We start from the raw sequence: 25,524 nt of genomic DNA on the forward strand, positions 1-25,524 counted from the left end.
GTCGAATCCTAGCCTTGGCCACGACGCCAAATCCTAGCCTTGGACACGCCGCCAAGCCCTAATTGTTACCACGGAGCCGAATCCTAGCCTTGGCCATGCCACCAAGCCCTAATTCTTACCACGGCGCCGAATCCTAGCCTTGGCCACGCCACCAAGCCCTAATTTTTTCCATGGAGTCAAATCCCAGCCTAGGACATGCCGCCATGCCATGGCTACGCCAGGAGCCACTATGCTAATGGCGCCACTTTTCTATACAACGAGATATGGCCATAATCAATGGCCATCCTTCCTCATGAGATGCAATCTCAGCCATCCAAGTTCGCCACCGAACTGACAGACTCATGGCAAGTTTCAGGGGACCAGCTGCCTAAATCTAGTGGTCATGGCAACGCCAGGAGAGACTTACATCAACGTGCCACTGGCATGCACGATCCATGCCAGCCATGTCGCATTGCCACTGACGTACACCAAAACACCACTTCGCCATTATCAGGCGCCAATACAAGGTAGCCATAATCAACGACTACCCTCCTTCATTAGATGCGATCTGAGCCACCGAAGTTCGCCACCGAACTGACAAACTGGTGGCAAGTTTTAGGCGACTAGCCAAAACGAGCCTAATAGCCTTACATGTTATTTTCCTGCGGTAAGTCCCTTGACTTTGACTTTCCACACGTAGCAAAGTTCTACATGTTTTCCACGAAAACACTCGAGACATCAAACATGTCACAAACTGGAGGATACTCATCAGGGTATTGGTCTGGCAGTTTACAGCGTGCGGCGTGCAATACGCCCGTTACAAGAAAGTGTCATGAAGTAGGACAATTAGTGGTTATAAAAGTAACGGTGTAAACAATTCATTTCCTTCATCATGGAAGCGTAATGTGTGACGGTTACACGAATTCACTTCCTTCATCGTGGAAGCATAACGTCTGACAGTTACACGTTACTTTATTCTTCCACCACTCAATCGTTTCCACTTCCTACGAGACCAAGGTACATTTCAATATGGCTTGTATAAATAGGCTTCACTTATTTTCACCAAATAACAAGTTTTGGTCGGCAACAACACAGTATCTAGAAATCACCTGGTAACTTTCCATTTTGCTTGCCAGTTCTACTTTCAGATACAAGTCATAAACAACCACACCTTCAGAATCAATTATTCTTGTCTCAACACTCTCTTCGCTTCCCTCCCTAAGACCAGCCCTTCTCCTTCACTTTGTGACCGGAGCAAGCCTGGAACGACCATTTCTTGGTTTAGGCCAGGATTGTACAGATTGATCTCTCGAATCAAAAGTACTCCCGTGCAGTACATTGTTTAGGGTCTAGACTCGTTTCTCATCCACACACCCAAAATTACCAAAATCAGCAGAAACGTTTTTCACCCACAAACAATTGGCGACCACAGTGAGAGATTAATCTTTCGGTTGCAATACAAATTTCCAATTTCATTTTTTCAATCCTGATCTCAAGATGGTAGAAATCAGGTCCAGATCAACAACAAACCCTAAAAAAACTAGCGCTGAGATTACTCTTGGCATTAATACGCCACCAGCGGTGCGGAAAACGTTCCTTCAGGCGTTACACCTCCAATCACCGGATCCAGAGCCGCTACCGCCACCCCCAACGTTTCTTCAAGTGTGACACCTACAACAGTCACTAGAGCCGCTGCTACTCCACCATCGGGACGAGAGACTGGGGTAGCCAGAGGAAGCTAATCCCTTATTACCATTGCTGATTTGATGGAAATAAAAGAAGTTTTTGCTAAGTCTCAGACATACATGGCCACAACTCAAAAGGAGCGAAACAATGAACATCCGAATGATTAGTCAAGGGATTCAGAATTCGGGCGTTAGATTGTCATAAACCAAATGTGACCGAACATCAATTGGTGGAGTTATGCACTAATGCTTTCTGGGGACTCTGTTCACAAAACCATGTAATCTATGACAGAGCATGTGTGTGAGACTTTTTATTTCTCCAAGGTGCAGCGTTGAGATATATTTTCAAGCTCTCAGCCGTGTTGCGTTGGCCACTTCGAACTTTGCTCCATGATCCGCTTCTACTTTTCGCTCCAGGAGCCGCTTAAACGTCTCACCTCCAGAAGCCGCTCCTCTTCAATGTTTCGCTCCATAAGCCGCTTCAACGTTTCTCTCCAAGAGCTGCTCCGCTTCAACGTTTTCTCCAGAAGTCGACACTCCTCCCTGTCAAGGATCGTGATCACAGCCAGCCAAGGTTCGTAGTTGTGGCCACTTTCTGATCTATCCCGCCAAACCTCGTGGCCGTGGGAAGTTTAATCGCTTACGCATCCAGCCAATCCCTTTTCTTGCATGGACGCCGATGCAATTTCAGCCAACCTATTTTGGTTTCCACGACGATATAGTCTTTTCCGATCACATCTGCTGCCAAGAAGTGTTTCTGCTCGTTTGTTAGAGATTTACCATAGAAACAACCACTATAAAGGTAATCCATACTTCTCCATGTCTTATTTTCACGTGGAAGAAGTAATAGAGTCACCCAGTACGGATGAAAGATGATGTCTTTATCATGGTCAACTCACCGACCATACAAGATAGAAACATGTAAACCACACTTGTGGACTAAGGCTCTACACGGGATCCCTTCACTGTGAAACCTCATAAGAAACATCCAACCAAAAATCATAGCCACGACAAGGTCATCCACCCTTCAAATGTGTAACGTAAGAATATCATCACCTCTCTATCTAGAAGGCGCATGTAACACTTTACGAGGCCGCGACGGATCCCAAGCCTACTCAGAGAAAACAACTTCAGTAACCAAAGAGAAGTGCGACTGGGGACTGCTCATCATGGTCCATCCCCGACAACAATAAAGCATTCATGAGATGACTCCAGAGACGCGGCTGAAACATTTTTCTTGAAGAGACAGAAGGAGCCACGATTAACGACATAACTCCCTCACTTATACCTCTTTGTTATCCAGAATGTTTTGTCCATGTGATATTCCAAGCATCCCAGCATCACATCCAGGAGAGTATGATAAGATTGTATCAAATCCCATAAGCGTGGATTCAAGGCGATGCAATTAAAGTAGGATACACTTTGGGACTGAAGCCTCCTTCATGTTTAGAAGCTTAAACGCAGTCGCCACCTTACCAGTGAATGCAGCAGAACCACATCTTCCACAAGAAAATAGGTTCACGATAATTACACATGGGGACTACCAGAATGGGATGCCTTCACTGCCCTCAACTAGGTTATTTCCGATTTCAACATCATCACTGTTGAAGTTTTACGAGCCGCAAGAATTTCTCAACATGAAGCCGTACACGCGCATCAAAGATCCCAAAAGTACGCCACAGGGATACATTCACATATCCGGGCACGCCATCGGATCTAACAGAAGTATAACTGGGGACTGCTTACTGCATCCCGTTCCATGCAATAGTCCAAGATTCAGAAGACGGTTCAAAGGATATTTCTTGGAACGAAGTCCTTAAAGACTTGATAGCAGCACATCGGCAAGAGAACGCTCTCAGCTCGTCTACTTCGCCCAATGGCTCTAGAAGATTTCGACCATGCAAGCATCCACATCAAATCATCATCGCAATCATAAAGTTCATGCACCAAATAACCTAAAATCAAAGATGGGCCAACAACGCAACCACAATCTCCAAGATTAGCCCTGACATGATCATTGTCGCGCATATATTTCATCCCCCTATCCCATTCTTCTGAAGTCAGAGCCTTATTACACATTTTGGAGAATATTGATGGTACTGTTGGGTGGATACATGAGAGAGCACCTACCTTGAGTTCTCCTGGCTTGCCTTGCCGTTGATTATAACTATTGGAGATTGCTTTGTTTCCATTTATGCTTGCTCTACCACTGATAAAAAATGACGAAGAGGATCCAGATGCTGCAAATAAAAGCACGGAGCCGAACGAACAACAAAAACAGAAGAGGGTCGATACACTTTTCATACGAACGTAGTTTCTAGAGTTTGAACAGAATAAGGATTCCTTATTGCTCCATGAAAGGGAATAGATGACTAGGCACACCACACTCATGCTCCCTATCCGAAAAGTAGTGTGACAATATCTCCGCTCCATGACCGAACCAGCAGCGCACCACCACGAGGAACACCAGTCGCTCAACCTACAAACGCTCTATGGCTCCAGCACTCCGTGGTCAAGCCGACTCTCCATGGCTCCAGCTCTCCGTGGTCAAGCCAACTCTCCATGACTACAACACTCAGTGGTCAAGCCAACTCTCCATGGCTACAGCACTCCGTGGTCAATCCAACTCTCCATGGCTACAACACTCTATGGTTAAGTTAGCGCCGACGCTCCAGCATTCCATGATCCACCCAACAAGCCTTCCAAGTGCCATTTCCACCGTTCCACGGACTGAAGCCATCAGCGTCATCATCACCGTTTGGTAGCCGAAGTTCTAGCACCATCATCACCGTCTGGCAGCCAAAGTTCCAGCGCCATATTTCCACCATTCCATGAACTAAAGACAGTTTCCACCATTCCGCGGACTGAAGCCAGTTTCCACCATTCAACTGACTGAAGTCAGTTTCCACCATTCTGCGGACTAAAGCCATATTTCCACCATTCCATGAACTGAAGCCAGTTTCCACCATACCACGGACTTAAGCCAGTTTCCACCATTCAACGGAGTGAAGCCAATTTCCACAATTCCGCGGACCGAAGCCACCATCCACCATGCCACGGACGCAACCAAGCCAATAGCACCACGCTCGTGCCAGAAGTTCGCGTCCAATCCAGCAGCGCAATCCACCGTTCCAAGCTAGCAGCGCCACTCCAAGCTAGCCCGCCATCCAACTTTCCGTAGCCATCCAAAACGGCGCCATCTTAGCTGTTCAAATCAGCGTCATCTCCACCATCCAAGGAAGCGCCATCTTAGCCGTGCAAAGCAGCGCCATCTCCACCATCCAAGGAAGCGCCATCTTGGCCGTTCAAAGCAGCGCAATCTCCATACGTTCGGTGACCTAGCCAGCTAGTGACATTCACTGGTTCGCTGACCAAATTGCAGTGCCATCTCTGCCAATAAGTAGAAAAACTTTCAGCGCTGACGCCACACGTTATGGCCAAGTCATAATTATGCAAATCCGCCAACACAGGGATCACTGATTCCTCATGCCTTCCACCAAAGGTTAGTTGAATTTTCTTGCCAATCCCTTCACGTCTTGCCCTTTCGATTTTACTCTTGTCTGTCACCATCTCATGCTTACCCCGCAACAACGCCATTGTTACGTGTTAAGCAGGGGACTTAATGTTGATGGTGGTTTTTAGCTTAGGGTTAAAATCGTAAAACCTTGCATCTGATGTGACGTCACTCTGTAAGGAAACAGAGCCATGAGTGTTAACCTCTCCACTGGCATATTTATTGAGTCGTTCAATATATTTACATGAAATTTATCCAGACTGGCGAATGTAGCAACCATCCTGGATGTTCTGTAAATTTCGGCGCCTAGCCTATATTCACTTAATATAAGTTCCTTTGAATGCCTTCTATGCTATGTTCCCTGGATGAACCCTTAATGTTGATATGGCATGACGATTTTTTTTCACTTGCAGCAGAGTAGCACGAATTTCCAAGTATCAAGGATAAGGTCTATGTTCCACGGCTGAACCCTTAATGTTGATATGGCATGACGAATTGTGTTCACTCGCAATATAGTAGCACGAATCTCCAAGTATCAAGGATAAGGTCTTTCCATAAGGTATTCAAATCAGAAAAGCATGCTGATCTCTGGCAAAGAACTCCGTGTCAACACATATAATTCAATCAACTGCCCTGTTTAACTTGCAAAAGTTAGGGTTTTGCGCCTCGCGCAGTATATCAGACCTTGCTCGTCGAAATTAAGCCTATGCAAACTAGGTAATTAATCTGCCATGGATTAGCAGGTGTAAAACCTTGCCCATAATCTAAAAACAAGGAGCCGCAGGATAGGATAAGCAGCAAAGGGAGGTGTGGCCATGCCTTAGGCCAGCCGGCGCCATTGGCCACGCCCCTATCCTAAACCGGCCCCATCTCCCTCGACCAATCAGGTCGTCTTAAAGCCGCCACACGCACATAAGTTGTGGCCGAGCCCATACTTACTGGCCCCACTTCCCATCGACCAATCAGGTCGCTCTAAAGCCGCCACACTCACACCAGAAGTGTATCCACGCCCATGCATGGCCGGCCTTCTTATATTAACCAATCAGGTTTCTCTAAACTCGCCACAGTGTTGAAAAGGAGGAAACCACGCCAGATGGACGCAAAGCCAATTGGCTTCCCAAAAAACGCGCCCAACATGCCAAAACGTGCCATGTTGCGCCAATAAGTTAGCAGCATGCCAACATGCCACACTGTCGCGCCACCATACTAACTGGCAAGCCAAATGTGCCCTGCCACAAAATCAATATAATCTGCATGCCAACATGCTACTCTGCCGAGGTAACATGCCACGAGTCACTTTAGTCTTGGCCATGCCGCCAAGCCCTAATTTTTACCACGGCGCCGGATCCTAGCCTTGGCCAACGCCAAGCCCTAATTCTTACCACGGAGCCAAATCCTAGCCTTGGCCATGCCGCCAAGCCCTAATTCTTACCACGACACGAATCCTAGCCTTGGCCACGCCTCCAAGCCCTAATTCTTACCACGACGTCGAATCCTAGCCTTGGCCACGCCGCCAATCCCTAATTTTTTCCACGACGCCAAATCCTAGCCTTGGCCACGCCGCCAGGCCATAATTCTTACCACGATGACGAATCCTATCCTTGGCCACGCTGCCAAGCCCTAATTCTTACCACGACGCCAAATCCTAGCCTTGGCCACGACGCCAAATCCCAGCCTGGGCCATGCCGCCATGCCATGGCTACGCCATGCGCCACTATGCTAATGGCGCCACTTTTCTATACAACGAGATATGGCCATAATCAATGGCCATCCTTCCTCATGAGATGCAATCTCAGCCATCCAAGTTCGCCACCAAACTGACAGACTCATGGCGAGTTTCAGGCGACCAGCTGCCTAAATATAGTGGCCATGGCTACGCCAGGCGCCACTTGCATCAACGTGCCACTGGCATGCATGATCCATGCTATCCATGCCGCATTGCCACTGGCGTACACCAAAACGCCAATGCGCCATTATCAGGCGCCAATACAAGGTAGCCATAATCAACGGTACCCTCCTTCATGAGATGCGATCTCAGCCACCGAAGTTCGCCACCGAAATGACAAACTGGTGGAAAGTTTTAGGCGACTAGCTAAAACAAGCCTAATAGCCTTACATGCCATTTTCCTGCGGTAAGTCCCTTGACTTTGACTTGCCACACGTAGCAAAGTGCTACATGTTTTCCACGAAAACACTCGAGACATCAAACATGTCACAAACTGGGGGATGCTCATCAGGGTATTGGTATGGCGGTTTACAGCGTGCGGCGTGCAATATGCCCGTTACAAGAAAGTGTCATGAAGTAGGACAATTAGTGGTGGTAAAATTAACGGTGTAAACAATTCATTTCCTTCATCAGGGAAGCGTAATGTCTGACGGTTACACGAATTCACTTCCTTCATCATGGAAGCATAACGTCTAACAGTTACACGTTACTCTATTCTTCCACCACTCAATCATTTCCACTTCCTACAAGACCAGGGTACATTTCAATATGGCTTGTATAAATAGGCTTACCTATTTTCACCAAACAACAAGTTTTGGTCGGCAACAACACAATATCTAGAAATTTCCTGGTAGCTTTCCATTCTGCTCGCCAGTTCTACTTTCAGATACAATTCATAAACAACCACACCTTCAGAATCAACTATTCTGGTATCAATACTCTCTTCGCTTCCCTCCCTAACACTAATCCTTCTCCTTCACTTTGTGAGCGAAGCAAGCCTGGAACGACCATTTCTTGGTTTAGGCCAGTATTGTACAGATTGATCTCTCGAATCAAAAGTATTCTCGTGCATTACATTGTTTAGGGTCTAGACTCATTTCTCATCCACACACCCAAAATTACCAAAATCAGCAGAAACAGTTTTCACCCACAAACAAATGGTTAAGCAATTAACCTCGTATTGTATTCCTTAATACTATGTCTATCTAGAGGGTTCATGCTTTACAATTTTGTTTTCAATATGCACGACTTGAAAGATATGTTAAAGAATGAAAAAATTCAAGTCAAATATCACTAACCTCAAGTGGAAGGATGATGTTGTCGTTGTAGCTTCTTACTTCTTCACTTCTTCAAGTCTTCGAAATACTTGTAATGTCTCATATCCTAATACTTTCAAGCTAACCTATACGAAGTTGACTCTAGTACATAATCAAGCGACTCTTAAATTGATTTTTGATTCACTAAAATATAACAACCAAACTTGACATACCAACGCTTGGTGGGTTCAATCGATCTATGCTCTAATAGTGCGTAGTTCAATCAATTGGTAAATCCAACCTTTGGTTGTTGATTGAAATTGATTGACGCTTGGATATTGGTCTTTGGTACCATCCAAGTTGCTTCTCATAATAATCAGGCTCGCGGATTTCTATCTGTTTGATTTGCTGATTACATTGAGAAACAAAGATATAACTCTTGGATATATTTTCCTTGATTGAGTCTGACTATCTAGTTGATTCTCTTGTAAATATTTTGGAGTTAGTCCATACATATTGCTGAAATAAAATATTGGGTGTGGTTATTAGACCCCCACTTTTCAATTTATATCAGAGCAGGCAAACACGTTTAAGACCTCATAAGTCTGTGTTTGTAGCAATCTGACTCTATGATCAGATAATTTATCTCTATAAACGTACTTCGGTGGCTCGAATTATCTATGGTGGAAAATTTCTATGCGTGCCTTTCTTCAAGTGCAGGATTTTCAATCATGGGTTCGTGTAGTTGATGGCTATGATCCTTCGATTGTTGCAGAAGGCGTGTAACTGTTCCGAAGGATATTTGTGCTTATGATCCAGCCGTGATTCTTGCTGCAAAGCAAAATTCTGATGGATTAAATGTTATCATTCATGCCATTACCCCGGATATTTTGCTCGGTTGAACCCACCAAGCGTTGGTATGTCAAGCTTGGTTGTCATATTTTAGTGAACCAAAACTCATGTTAAGAGTCGCTTGATAATGTACTAGAGTTATACTTCGTATAGGTTAGCTTGAAAGCTTTAGGATATGAGATATTACAAGTATTTCGAAGTCTTAAAGATGTGAAGAAGCGAGGAGCTACAACTACGATCATCCTTCCACTTGAGCTTAGTGATATTTGACTTGAATTGTTTCATTCCCTATCGTATCTTTCAAGTCGTGCATATTGAAAACATAACTGCGAAGCATGTTTGAACTCTAGATAGACATAGTATTAAGGAATACAATACGAGGTTTATTGCTTAACCATTAAACTTTGTAGATAAGACATCGTCATAATCATTTGAATGCTATTGTGATTATGTATGGGTATAAGGTGAGGATTTCATCATAGGGAACAATGTTTACATGTGTTCTAAGAAAGTAAGTTCATAAACTTGTTTTGTGAACCGAAAAGGAAATTGCCAGGAGTTATTGGTTTTGTTATTCATTGCTTATCTTATGAACAACCAATATGTGTGATAAAGTATAACCGCTCACAACTTGTTGTGCTCTTGGTAGAACTGTTCACAAAGTCCTGACTTTTGTATTGGTAGAACTTTTATTAGTAAAACCAATCTTAAGTAATCACCTTGGTATGATCGGGAATGCAACTGCCAAATGGAAGAGGGAAAATGATCCTTGTAATGGGTGAAGGGAACCGATCCTAGTAAGGGGTGTAAGGGGAACCGATCCTTGTAAGGGGTGAAGGGAACCGATCCTAGTAAAGGGTGCAGTGCAAGAGGGAACCGATCCTTGTATGGGGTGCAACACATTTACAGTAGAAAGGGGAACCGATCCTGTGAAGGGGTGCAACACATATAAGTTAGATACCATATATATGTGGGGAACCGATCCTAGTACCTAGTCAACCATATCTTTGGTAAGCTAGTGTGACTATGTGTAGTACTCACATGGAGGTAGAACCGAAACTTGTTTTGGTAGAACCGCAAACCCATGATTGTGATTGAATGTTGGTTTGATCAATCACATAGTTCTTGAAAGTCATATGAACCAATTCTAAACTTGTTTGGAAGTGTGGCAAATCGTTTTCAATATTGTAAGTGTGAAAGAGAACTTACAAAGTAAAGATGTCGACAAACTTTGAACACGTGCTGAGAATGTTTATTTCTATAATTGTTCAAAGATATTCCTTAAAGGCTAAATGGAAGAGAATCCTAGAATCGATACATAAGTAAGTTAAGAATCTTTTAATTAAGGTTATTAATTTATCTTGGATGGAAAGTATTGAGAATTAGTAATGTGCATTTGCTAATTAGATTTTCCAAGAGATTTCGATTATATTTTTGGACTGAGCATTTCCAGGAATTATGAAAACTGAATATGTGAATTTATGAATATCATGAGAATATTTTAGGTTTTGGAAATTCCTTGGTGTCTAAACTTCCTTGTCTATAAATACACGAAGTTTGCCCTTCTAGCAAAATAATCCTTCGTAACAACTTGACTTCCTCTTTTGTCATTGTTACTGGTGTAGCCTCCTATCAGAGAGGAGAGTAATCTAATTAGGTGAAATCTCTTACGACCGCTCGTTTTAAAGTCTTTTTTGGGATTGAGAAGCTCTAGCACGACCCGTTGGTGGGAAACTAGATAATTGTGGTTTATCTTTGTTTTCGATTGATTTAATTGACTAACAGAGGTTGAAATCTGATTGCACCTAGTTTGTTTATTCTTGATAATCTTCTCTCCTGATATAAGATTCACTCAAACTAGTTCAGAGTTTCAACAGGGATTTTAGACTGTTGTTAGTTTTAAAGACGATCTTGTGATAATCCATTTTTATCAGACACCGTTCTGTGCGTGATTGATCACAAGAGATTCAAGTGATTGTGTGCAGGTTTTTATTGAAGATTAAAAAAGATTTTAAGACAAAGAATATATTGAAGATCTAACTTGGGTTTATAATCTTTGGTGTGCACAATACTTGTTTGGGAAAAGAGGATCCAATTAATAATCGGTTTATCCTTGTGGTAGATTAGATTGATTGATTAAAGTAGATCGGCATCAACACAGTTCCTTTAGGATTAAAGGTGTTGTTGGCTTAATCTTGATTGATTACCTTCGGGTGATTAAAACATAAGATAGATCTAGACCTGACGAAGGAGTTTATGTTGAGATAAACGGAAGAGCCTTTGTCTGACTCATATCACTTGGTTGAAGAGAGTTGATACCAAACAGATTTCTTGTTCCTTTACTGTTTGGAATATGAACCAAAGGGATTGTTCCAAGTACGTGACTTATTCACAAGTCGGAGGCGTGGGAATACATACGGAACTAGGTATACTATAGAGTTAGGTGCTTGGTCTCAAATATACGAAGTTAGGTGTAATTTTGTGTAGCGGCTTAATCCTGAGAGTATTCAATTATGGACAAGGTCCCGGGGTTTTTCTGCATTTGCGGTTTCCTCGTTAAAAAAATCTTGCTGTGTCATTTACTTTTATATTCCGCATTATAATTGTTTTTATTATAATTAAATTAAATCACACAAACGTTAATATCATATTACTTGATAAGTGAATCCTATTGTGTTTTGTTAAGTCCGAACTTTTTTATCAAGTAACACATTTTGTCGTTGTATTGTCTTGATCTCGTATCCATAGACGATCACACAAAGTGTGAACCGATTTGTTTTATTGTCTCGATTCCATATCCATAGACAATCACTTTCGGAGAAAGAACTTATAGGTAGGAAAAGTTTTATCTTGAGGTATATTTGTGTGCCCTCGCCTTTTCAATTGGTATCAGAGCAGGGAAACACAAAAATATATAACAATCTGTGTTTGGTGCGATCCAACCTATAAGAATTAAATCTATGTCTGATTCAGTTAATGTTATGCAAGAGTATGAATGCTCAAATGTTGAAGATGTTATGAATGCTCAAATGTTGAAGATGTTAATACTTCATTGACTTATGATCCAGGAGTAATGAAAACATCTACGTCTTTTTCCGATAAAAAAGAAGATGATGATAAAGAGTTGATAAAACTCCTAAAGCCCATACAATCTCTGTCTTAAAGACAGAGTCAAATCTTCTTAAGCGGGAGATTTAAAAAAAAGACATTCAACTGAACTGTCTAGCAAAAGAGAAATTGGATCTCGCTGTCAAACTAGAAGCTCTTGGTAAATTTCTTACAGATAAAGATATACGTCCTATGATTCCGACTAATGATTCTGTTGTGATTTCTTATGATGAGGAAACTAAAAGTCCTTGCTCGAGTTTTACAGATTGTGTTAAGACCGGTTTAATCACATATGAAACAAATCAAGATGATGGTAGTTTTTCCAACTACATCAAGTCAGAAGAGGATGAGAAACCAACTTCTAATTCTACTGATGGTCAAACGAAATCATGTCCGGAGGAAACTTTGAACCGATTCCGTGTTGATTATAAGGAATACAACTTTAAGTCACTTGATAAGAAACTTATTCTTCTTCAACATACAGTGGTAAAAATTTTGAAGGAAATTTCTTGTCTTAAAAAACTGAAAGATTATTCCTAAGTAGAGAGACAAATCATATTACATCCCAGTAATATCGACTCGAAGGAGTCAAAAGAAAGAGTTGATAATCGCTTCTGGAAAAAGGTTCCTCCACACCCATATCGGAACAATTCTAGTTTTGATAAGGAACGACTTCATAAGGAAGGGAAGGAGTGAATCTCTGCCAAAAGAAACAATCAGGATTTTCCGATAATTGTTTCAAATAATCACACTAATGTGAATAATAAGGAAGTCCTTAGAATGAGAAAATCTTATGAAAATCTTATCGAAAGAATTAAGAGAGATCTATATATCTCCGAGAATTCTCACATTAGCATTGTTTCTCCACATGATCATATCTCGAGAGTTAGAAAAGATCATCGTTCTGGGAAAAAATATTTTGGGCAGAAATTCCCTAAAAAAGACATGAACTATGTTTCTGATGTTCACTGTAAGCTGGAAAAAGCTTACTCTGATGCAACGTAGTTGTATCAAATGTTGTGTTTTCTCATTGGGTGGTGCTTATAATTGTTGATGAGAAAGGCACAATAAAACAGGAGCACAATTAGTTGTGTAGTTGATTATCAGAAAAGATTCTGTGATAGATTATGGGTTACTGCGAATCCACGAGAGTCTTAAATTGTTCATGTTTAACATGTATTTGGAACTTTCGGATGTGTTTTAATAAACCTTCCAACTTAGTATTCTCAGACTAAGGAAACGTAATATACTGTACTATATTTTCGGATTTTCCAGAGGTCTTTTGGTCCGAAAGTTATTTATTTTAAAAGGATAAACTTTTTCTTGTTTGTATTTGAAACCCTGAGGAATCCTTTATATTATAACCGATCATGCCTCCAGTAACTCGCAGTGTCTCAAAGACTAATAAGGAGGAAGCTCAAAAGGTTAAGGATTGTCAAGGAATCAATACAGAGAGAAAGAAGAAAGGCATTATGTCTGAGTATTATTCTGATCACTCATAAGGATAACAGATGAGTCATGTCTGTTGGCTTACAACCTTCAAGATCCAACCAAAATAACTGTTCAAAATCAAGATTGTCTCAAGGACAATATTGATGAGACAAAAGCTGATATAGCTAGTATGAAGATTCAAGTTGAGAAACTTGAAAAACAAGAAGTGGTTGCGGACAAGTCTCTTGAGACATGCTTTAAGAGTTTGAACACTGAAGAGACCTCGGTGTACAACAAGAGCACTATTAGAGATTAAGCTATTGCTGCTGCGCTTAATCTAGTTTAATAGACATCAATTTGTGATTTATTTCATTGATTGTATTGGTCTATTATGAATAAAATTATTTGTTTTGAGTAATTTTCTTGTGATAGTTTTTGGTTTACATAGCTTGTGCTTTATTGCTTTTATCTATTGCTATGTATGATTATGAGGTGTATGTTTTCGGTTTTATTACCTTAATGTTCGATATCATATGTGGCAACCCTCATGGTTTGGGTGACTTTTTGATTTAGAAGGATTGAGTTCCAATCCAAGTAGGTAGGCTTTATCAAAGGATTATGAGGGGTTCTGATAGAAACAGTATGTGAAAAAGTCACAATATATTAAATCGGTTTTGGTTTAGCATAAAAGCATATGTATTTCGACGGTTTTTCAACTTTTGCTTGCAATAGTTAAAACCGATTTTCAACCTTTCTCTGGTAAAGGTTGAGGGATGTTGTTATTCTTTTTGTTTACGCATAAGGATGACAATGAGAGGAGATATTTCTTTATCGATCCTCCCTGGACGAAGATGCTATCATATTGGAGGAGTGGATGCGAAATTGAGGTAACAATGTTGTTAGTTAATTGTTTTCCTGTTTAAGAAAAGCCTGAGTTTATATTATATATATGTATTGCTTTTGCTTAACGAAATTTAGGTGCAATTTATTTTTATTCAATAATGTGTGTGTGGATGTGTATTTCAATTGATTCATGTTAAGAAAAAATATTGTTATCTTACTTTATTGTGTGGTATCAATCGTTTAGGCTTACAAAATTGTAGTACAATTGATGTGTGTGATGATTCAATTGGTTCTAGTTAAGAAAAACTATTGTCATCTTGTTTTTTTATGGTTACAATAGTTAAGGCTTACAAAAGTGCGGTACAATTGATGTGTGTGTAATTCAATTGGTTCCGGTTAAGAAAAACCTTTGGTATTTTGCTTTGGTATTGTATCAATGGTTTAGGCTTACAAAATTACGGTGCAATTGCGGTGCTTATAACGTCTTATGTTGATTCAATTGCTTCCGGTTGAGGTAAATAATTTTGCAAGTTGATTTATATTGGTTTGTATGAATTATTTATGGCTTAACGAAATAATGTGTATACGGGATGAGTTGTTTAGTCCAATTCGATTCTGGATAAGAAACTAAGTTAATTATGATCTGAGTTTGTCTTATCAAAGTGAGGTTTCGGTTATTCAAGTCTAATCGAATGCCTAAACAAAGAAATACTAGTTAACTAACCTAGTATTTGGTTTGTTTGAAATTGAAAGGTATAAGTATATGGATAATTAGAACCTGATGAGAAAAATGGAGTTTACACTTTATTTTGGTCTCATCGAATTAAGCGGTTGTTCTTGAACAATCGCTTTAGCAAAGGAACTAATGTGATTAGTCGTTTTTGGTTTGCTAAACTATATGGGAAAAAAAATTTCGGGCAATTTTTTCCTTGGTAAGACTTCAAAATAAAACTACTTGTAGTTTCGATTTTGATGATGGTTATCAGAACGTGATGTGTGGAACCCTCGTGCCTAACTCTACAGGTTTGCAAGTCTTTTCTGAAATTTGTAAGATTCTTTTCGTGTTGTCCTTTATTTTTTCGTTTCTTTGTCATTTTTGTGACAAAAATGGGGAGAAATATATGGAGTAAACATGTGATACTGGCATTGAGTTTATCTTACTTGGTATATATCAATTGGTATCGCTAGGGAAAAGAACATTGGTACTTGAATGTTATATCTAACGAAAGAGTGAAAGCACCGACTAAGGGGGAATAACATGTCATATTGTGGTATAACAAAGCCGTGCGAATTGATTATCTACCTATCTTCCTTAGAGGGAGTATTTTGCTTTGTTATTATGTTGTCAACAACGACATTTTCAAGGATTGAATGTAAGCAGGTTTTCTGTGCTGTTGAATCGGGAATCAGTGTAATGAATTCTTGTAATTTGTTTATCCATATGATGTAAGAGTTTTGTCACTAAAATTGACAAAGGGGGAGATTGTTAGAGCATTGCTCGGTAGAACCCACCAAGCATTGGTATGTCAAGTTTGGTTGTCATATTTTAGTGAACCAAAACTCATGTTAAGAGTCGCTTGATTATGTACTAGAGTTATACTTCGTATAGGTTAGCTTGAAAGATTTAGGATATGAGACATTACAAGTATTGCGAAGTCTTGAAGATGTGAAGAAGCGAGGAGATACAACTACAGCCATCCTTCCACTTGAGCTTAGTGATATTTGACTTGAATTGTTTCATTCCCTATCGTATCTTTCAAGTCGTGCATATTGAAAACATAACTGCGAAGCATGTTTGAACTCTAGATAGACATAATATTAAGGAATACAATACGAGGTTTATTGCTTAACCATTAAACTTTGTAGATAAGACATCGTCATAATCATTTGAATGCTATTGTGATGATGTATGGGTATAAGGTGAGGATTTCATCCTAGGGAACAATGTTTACATGTGTTCTAAGGAAGTAAGTTCATAAACTTGTTTTGTGAACCGAAAAGGAAATTTCCAGGAGTTATTGGTTTTGTTATTTATTGCTTATCTTATGAACAACCAATATGTGTGATAAAGTAGAACCGCTTACAACTTGTTGTGTTCTTGGTAAAACTGTTCACAAAGTCCTGACTTTTGTATTGGTAGAACTTTTATTAGTAAAACCAATCTTAAGTAATCACCTTGGTATGATCGGGAATGCAACTGCCAAATGGAAGAGGGGAATCGATCCTTGTAAGGGGTGAAGGGAACCGATCCTAGTAAGGGGTGTAAGGGGAACCGATCCTTGTAAGGGGTGAAGGGAACCGATACTAGTAAGGGGTGCAGTGCAAGAGGGAACCGATCCTTGTATGGGGTGCAACACATTTACAGTAGAAAGGGGAACCGATCCTGTGAAGGGGTGCAACACATATAAGTTAGATACCATATATATGTGGTGAACTGATCCTAGTACCTAGTCAACCATATCTTTGGTAAGCTAGTGTGACTATGCGTAGTACTCACATGGAGGTAGAACCGAAACTTGTTTTGGTAGAACCGCAAACCCATGATTGTGATTGAATGTTGGTTTGATCAATCACATAGTTCTTGAAAGTCAGATGAACCAATTCTGAACTTGTTTAGAAGTGTGGCAAATCGGTTTCAAGATTGTAAGTGTGAAAGAGAACTTACAAAGTAAAGATGTCGACAAACTTTGAACACGGGCTGAGAATGTTTATTTCTATAATTTTTCAAAGGTATTCCTTAAAGGCTAAATGGAAGAGAATCCCAAAATCGAAACATAAGTAAGTTAAGAATCTTTTAATTAAGGTTATTAATTTATCTTGGATGGAAAGTGTTGAGAATTAGTAATGTGCATTTGCTAATTATATTTTCCAAGAGATTTCGATTATATTTTTGGACAAAGCATTTCCAGGAATTTTGAAAACCGAATATGTGCATTTATGAATATCTTGAGAATATTTTCGGTTTTGGAAATTCCTTGGTTTCCAAACTTCCTTGTCTATAAATACATGAAGTTTGCCCTTCTAGAAAACTAATCCTTCGTAACAACTTGACTTCCTATTTTGTCATTGTTACTGGTGTAGCCGCCTATCAGAGAGGAGAGTAATCTAATTAGGTGAAATCTCTTACGGCCGATTATTTTAAAGTCTTCTTTGGTATTGAGAAGCTCTAGCACGACCCGTTGGTGGGAAACTAGATAATTGCGGTTTATCTTTGTTTTCGATTGATTTGATTGACTAACGGAGGTTGAAATCTGATTTCACCTAGTTTGTTTATTCTTGAGAATCTTCTCTTCTGATATAATATTCACTCAAACTAGTTCAGAGTTTCGACATGGATCTTTAGACTGTTGTTAGTTCTAAAGACGATCTTGTGATAATCCATTGTTAATAGACTCCGTTCTGTGCGTGGTTGATCACAAGAGATTCAAGTGATTGTGTGCAGGTTTTTATTGAAGATTAAAGAAGATTTGATGACAAAGAAGATATTGAAGATCTGACTTGGGTTTATAATCTTTGGTGTGCACAATATTTTTTTGGGAAAAGAGGATCCAATTAATAATCGGTTTATCCTTGTGGTAGATTAGATTGATTGATTGAAGTAGATCGGCATCAACACGGTTCCTTTGGGATTAAAGGTGTTGTTGGCTTAATCTTAATTAATTACCTTCGGGTGATTAAAACATAAGATAGATATAGACCTGACGAAGGAGTTTATGTTGAGATAAATGGAAGAGCCTTTGTCCGACTCATATCACTTGGTTGAAGAGAGTTGATACCAAACAGAGTTCTTGTTCGTTTACTGTTTGGAATATGAACCAAAGGGATTGTTCCAAGTACGTGACTTATTCACAATTTGGAGGCGTGGGAATACAGACGGAACTAGGTATACTATAGAGTTAGGTGCTTGGTCTCAACTATACGAAGTTAGGGGTAATTTTGTGTAGCGGCTTAATCCTGAGAGTATTCAATTCTGGACAAGGTCCCGGGGTTTTTCTGCATTTGCGGTTTCCTCGTTAACAAAATCTTGTTGTGTCATTTACTTTTACATTCCGCATTATAATTGTTTTTATTATAATTAAAGTAAATGACACAAACGTTAATATCATATTACTTGATAAGTGAATCCTATTGTGTTTTGTTAAGTCCGAACCTTTTTATCAAGTAACACACTTTGTCGTTGTATTGTCTCGATCTCGTATCCATAGAAGATCACACAGAGTGTGAACCGATTTGTTGTATTGTCTCGATTCCATATCCATAGACAATCACTTTCAGAGAAAGGATTTATAGGTAGGAAAAAGTTGTAGCTTGAGGTATATTTGGGTACCCTCGCATTTTCAATCTTAGAATCTGTATTCGAATGAAATTCCTCTAAGAAAGAAGCTAGGCTTCAAAACCTAAATTCTGATTGGGAAAACCCTCGTATAGCTTATGAAGATTCATTTGATGAGTTTAATCACAAAGTGTCTGAAATTGTTAATGCATGTTTTGCATTGTGTAAGACTATTCCTGAAAAGGACATTATGCTGAAAATTCCCAGATCGTTGCCATCCAAATATGATTCTAAGAAGCATTCCATCGTTGAAGGAAATAACCTTAATACTTTATCCAGAAATAGTATTGTTGGGAAGTTAAAGATCTTTGATCATGAACATACATCCAAATCTGGGAAGGATATTGCTTTCAAAGCACAAAAGAACATTAAATTTCTTGACAAAAGTAAAAGTGTCGGCAACTCTGTTGTTGATCCTTTTAAGAATGATTCATCAGATGAAGATCTTGACAACTCAGTTTCACTGATCACAAAACAGTTTAGAGATCTTCTTTTGAAGAGAAGTAAACGGTTCATCAGAGATAAACCCAGGTCATCATTCAAACCTCATGACCTCCTAAAAACAGGGATACCATGTTAGAGCATAGATCGGTCGACCTCGCATGTGTTGCTATATCAAGCATGTTTGTCAATGTTAGTGATCAAAACTATAAGTCTTGATTTCTTGCCTATTAGCTAAGTCTCGTACTAGGATAGGAAAACCGTAGTTGAGCTCAAGAACTTCATGGTGATTCAACGACAACGACGAAGATCTGCACAAAGAACCGTGGAACTTCATCAACAAAAAGGTATGTGAAGACTTGAACTTATCTATCACTCGAAAGTCTATCTATTCTATCTCCTACGGCTTATGAGACAAAAGTCATATGCTATATAGACTAGATCATACACATGTGACATTTCGAGCTGAGTATTCAATGCTTATCATTTACTCGAAATCATGTATTGGTAAAGCGTTTCGCTTTGATCAGGTTTATCTTCATCTTTCAATCACTAAGTTGAGAATTGCTCTGACGTGAAGACAATCTGTGAATAACTACTGGGATAGCATCCTCTGAGAGTGTCTCAATGGTTGAAATGAGAGTTTAGATTACATAACCATGTATTCCTTGAACCGAAGTTTTTTGAACTTTGTTGAGCAAGAGAAATCGGTAGGATTGTGGAATTTGCTTGCCAAGTCCGCGAACCCAGTCCGCAGACTTAGTCCGCGAACTGACAGAGGTTTTCAAACCGAAAATTTCTGCCGGGATTTCCAAATAACTCGTTTGCTGTTAAGTCCGCGAACCCAGTCTGCAAACTGGCGGAACTTCTCTTCCCGAGATTTTCTGCTGAGTTTTGGGAAACTCAAACCGATGCTTAAGTCCGCGAAATTGTTTGTGAACTTAAGAGGTTATGATCTAAAGATGTGCTCTGAACATGTATCATTAAATTACTAAAGAATGCTTTATGCAAACCGTGTCTATAATGTTCAATTGAGCCGATTCAATAGAATTGTAATCATATTTGATTCAATTATGTCTTGTGTTTTACATAAGATATCATAGCAATTGATCACTCTCTAACTAGTTCGTTTAAATTCATTTGAACTAGTTATGGTGTAGAAGAACCAGGTTAATATGAGATGCTCATATGGTTAACCTTTTGGTGACTGTATTGAACCAACATACACGTACACGTTTGAGCTTGTGTTTCACACACCTAGTTCACGTTTACCATGTGTGTATGACAAGCTTTATTTTTCGATCTAACAGTTGAGAAATATTAGCTTGAATCTAAATCAGGTCTCATCTAACGGTGAATATAGTTTGCTTAATATCTAAGCAAAAACCCTGATTTGAAAGGATATATATAGGAGACATCTAACTAGAGCAAAACTTAATCCCCACACGTCTGTGTGATACTAGTGCGCTCTCTAGAGTCGATCTCCATTAACCCTTGAGTTTCTTCTTCAAATTCAGGTTAATGACTTAAAGACTTCATTGGGATTGTGAAGCCAGACCGATACTACTTTTATCGTAGTTGTGTGATCTGATCTTACATTTTCTATCGTACGAGTACAATCGATTGATTGGATTGATATCGTGAGAGTTCTCCGATAGGCAAGATATAAAAGTAACCGTAAACGCCCTTCGTCTCGTCGTTTGTGATTCCACGGCATCTTAGTTGCTAGTCGATTAAGTTTGTTGTGAGGTAATCAATTGATTTAGGATGTTCTTCGGGAATATAAGACCGGATTGATTGATTGGTTCCTGATTACCTTGGTTATTATCATAAAACAGAACAAAACCTAGGTTTTATCTTTGAGAGACAGATTTATCCTTTTGATAGACTTTTCTGTGTGAGACAGATTTGTTTATTATCAAAGCCTGCGATTTTGGGTCGTAACAACTCTTTGTTGTGGGTGAGATCAGCAAAGGGAATCAAGTACATAGTATCTTGTTGGGATCAGAGGCATAGGAGTACAACTGTACCTTGTATCAGTGGGAGATTGGTAGGGGTTCAACTATAGATCAGTCTGAAGTTAGTTTGCAGTAGGCTAGTGTCTGTAGCGGCTTAATACAGTGTGTATTCAATCTGGACTAGGTCCCGGGGTTTTTCTGCATTTGTGGTTTCCTCGTTAACAAAATTTATGGTGTCTGTGTTATTTCTTTTCCGCATTATATTTTATATAATTGAAATAATACAGGTCGTGCGTTCATGATCATCAATTGAAAATCTAACCTTTGGTTGTTGATTGATATTGATTGATCCTTGGACATTGGTCTTTGGTACCGTCCAAGTTATCTCTCTTTGATTTGATTCGCAGATTTCTATTTGCTTGAGTAACAATCAAATTGAGAGATTGAGATATTAACTCGTTGATATACTTTTAATTGATTGAGTCTTATTGATTCTCTTAAAAGTTTATTCGAGTTTTTCCATACAGATTGCTAATCGAATTATTGGGTGGTGGTGTTGGACCCCCGCTTTTTCATTTGGTATCAGAGCCGGAAACACGTTAAAGTCCTTATAAGTCTGTGTTTGTAGTGATCTGATTATGGACGAGTCTATCTCTAATAAAGTACCAATTCATAAATTACCAGATGATTCTAAAAGATTGGATTCACCTGAGAGAATTATCACATCTAAGTCAATATCTAAACATTCTCTTGATGTAAAAACTGTTGATTGGGAAACTCTCCTAGAAGAAAAGTTGGATGAACTTTATGATGAAGGTGATTCAAATATTGATAGAGATGTTGATGAGGAAGTCTCAGAGTATTCAAAGTTTTTGAATTCGTGGAACATGAAGAAGATTACAACTTCTCATGTCTCACCTCTTCTGACTCCTCTCTGTCGAGAAAACAAGAAATTGAGAAGATGTTACGCATGTGTTTATTTTTCGAATCGTTCTACCGAATCGATCCTCAAGGATTCTGAGGAAAACCTACGTATGAAGTCACTTGAATGTGATAATCTTTATCAAAAGTACTTTTTGTTGGAAGAAAAATTTGCAGAATCTGAAGCAAGGCTTAACTCCTAGCAAACAAGTTTTGACGACAGAGAAAGCACATATCTCACTCGAGAAAAACGCCTTGAGGCTGATTTAGTTGTTGCTCTTGATAAAATCAAGATGTTGGAAGATGACTTGAAAAAGTTCAATACTAGTTCAAGCAAATTAACTACTATGCTAGGAGCAAGTAAAAATCATCGTGATACACGAGGATTGGTCTATAAGGGAATATATGCTACAAGTATTAGCAAAGAGGTAAAATTTATCAAGGATAGTGACTCTTCTCAACAAAAGGTTTCCACTGATGGCAAAAGTGAAATACCTTCACCAGAAGTTAAGGTTCAAAAGATCAAAGTATATCAACCTCCAAAACCAGCACACATGAATCCGGGTAAGAACGTTCCTTATATTTGTCATTATTGTGGAAACAAAGGTCACCTGGAAAGGAGATGTCGTTTTCCTATAAGGAATGTAAAACTTCATGATATTCTTGTTTGGGTGTCAAAAGAAGTGATTAAACCGGGATCATATGTTAAGGCTAACACTCTTGACATTACGGGTTGTAAACGTCCAACCTTTAGGCAAAGGAATCAGTGATGTGATAATCCTAGATTTGCCTATAAACGTCATACGAAGTCTTTTCATAATTGTAATGATCATCAAAAGAATAACTTTGTAAAGACGAAGACAAGATCCAGTGCTCCCAATTGGAGAAAGACTAACTTGAAAAAGAATAGTCAATCCAATTCTCTTCCGAGAATTCTAGAAGAGAGTAATGGGAAGAAGGTTCCAATTGTTCCTAAATGCACTCAGAAGTGGATACCAATGAACGTCGATGATGTTTTGAGTGTGAAAAGGAATGATCTCCTAGAAAATTCCATGACTATGGAGAAGGCAATATCTATGATGTTGGAACTTAACAGTTTTTTGGGGAAATGGAATTGGATGTGAAAGGTTCTAAAAGCGGTCTCTTTCATGATAATCCAAAGGTCACTTGTGGTGAGCAAGACATTGTTCACCCCAACACAACTTGATTGTGTTGTAAGTGCATCCTCACCAAGGAATGCCCTGTTATGTATACGGTGAGGGAAGCACGAGAATTGGGGCACACAGATTATGTTCGGTAAGGCTTTAGAATTCGACTGGATTCATCTAAAAAAGGTATGTCTATAAACTTGAGCAAGATTTGTGCTTTTATAATGATTCACGTACCTTTCTTATCGTTCATTTCTATCTAACTTGATCTGTGTTTAAGGTTATTAAAATGTTTAGGTTTGAAAACATTGGTTCGGGATGTTTGTACTTCATGGTACACCTACTAGGTATGCATAACATCTTTTAAAATCAAAATCCAGGGGTTTAAGTTCGTGGACTTGAAAATTCATGGGTTTAAGTTCGCGGAGTTGAAAATTCGTTTTCAAACCAGTATATATACTTAACGGTAAACTTGTTTTGGCCGTAACTTCTTCGTCCGAACTCGGAATAACCTCATTCTTTTTGCATTCTCTTTATTTTTGAATTTTCTTCAAAATAGATATGAGAATCTTATATGTGCATTACGAGTTTATCTTGACACCTAGGAAACTTCTTATGATAATTTATTCTTATTTTGGAGAAGGATTACTAGAGTTTGTAATAGAAATGATTGTGACTACACATAGCTATTTTTGTTCTCATCTTCTTATGTTATTTTTCAGGTTTTTTGGTTTTAAAAATTCTAAAAATATTTGGAGGATGATTATTATTGCAGTATTCTTTTGGTTTGATATATTGCAATATTTTTTATGGGATATGTATTGTTTGCGTCCGTGAACTTGAAGGTCCCATATTGTTGTCAAAAGTAAAGTCGTTCATGATCAGTATTTGTTTATTGATTTAAGGACGAATTGACTTTTGACAATTGCAAAAGTTATACCTATGCAGTCATGTATGTGATGGAAAATATGATTAAAACTTTTGTTTGACAAGGATAAAGTATATTATATTGTTATGCATATAATGATGGAAAATAGAATAGATCCTTGTATGTTTATCCATGGTTTTGGTCTTCATTGATCTTTCTTATGAAAAACCGTGAAGGTTCCGTTATGTGTCTTATGTTGAGCACCTTACAACTAAGTCGATTAATCTTGGCTTTGTTGGTTGTTCCATGAGATGCTAAACGTTGAGCATTTGAAACTAAATTAATCGACTCGTTTGGTTATTTAGTTTTGTACTCCATAAGTCTTCTTCTTTTTACTTATGTTGAGTACATGTTCGGTTAGGTTGTCATCTCTTTGATAACTTAATCGGGGTTCCATAAGTTCTCTTGTGTTGAGCCCAAAATAATTAAATTGATTACTTCGGTGAGTAGTTTGGTTATTCGTATTCCAATTAGATTAATTATAGGTTCTCTTGTAATTAATCTAGTTGAGTTTTTAAATATTCCACAACTTCTTGTGTTGAGTATTTGAAAGACAGTTGTAATCATGATCTCTTGTGGTTATAGTAGTCAAGCATATATTCCGTAAGGTTTTCCTTATGTCGAGTATCCTCATATTCCGTAAGGTCTTCCTTATGTCGAGTATCCTAGTATTCCATAAGGTCTTCCTTATGTAGAGTATTCTAATATTCCGTAAGGTTTCCCTTATGTTGAGTATTTGAACGATTAAGTTAGGCACCTCCATATGATTAACTTAGTTGTAGCTTGTCGCTCCGTAGGTTTACTTATGTTGAGCAGATTCAATTAAATTGATCACTTTTGTGGTTTTGATTTAATTGCTTATTCAATTAAAACATTCATGGGTTTACTTGTGAGTATTTTGGTTGAATTTTGGATATAAAAATCATTCGCATGGTTTTTGGTGTCCATTTAAAATCCTTCTTTTCTTTCGAAATTAAGTTCGCTCTTGTTGTTCTCTCGGGAATGACATCAAATGGGGGAGAGTTCTTTTGAACTTGTGCTTAATGGTAATATCTTGCGGGGAGTGCGGCTATGAAATTTTATAGGGGTTATCTTGTATCTTAAAACTCCTTGATGAATGTTGATAGCTTCGGCTATAAGATTGAATCTAAATTAAAGATGATGTGTGTCTTCTATTTTGGTTATGAAATGTCTCTCGTGGAAATTTCATTATGAATTCGCTCTTTACCTTTGCCAATTTTATTGACAAAAAGGGGGAGAAATATTTTAGTTCACACTACATAATACATATGGTTTTCGGATCATTCTGTAAGGGGGAGTGGTTTCCATGATTGAGATAGAGTATCGACTAAGGGGGAGTGATACATATCACCATAGTATTATTTTTAAAGTCGTGATGCA

Source organism: Papaver somniferum, chromosome 9, assembly GCF_003573695.1.
Source record: "Papaver somniferum cultivar HN1 chromosome 9, ASM357369v1, whole genome shotgun sequence".
Taxonomy (NCBI): domain Eukaryota; kingdom Viridiplantae; phylum Streptophyta; class Magnoliopsida; order Ranunculales; family Papaveraceae; genus Papaver; species Papaver somniferum.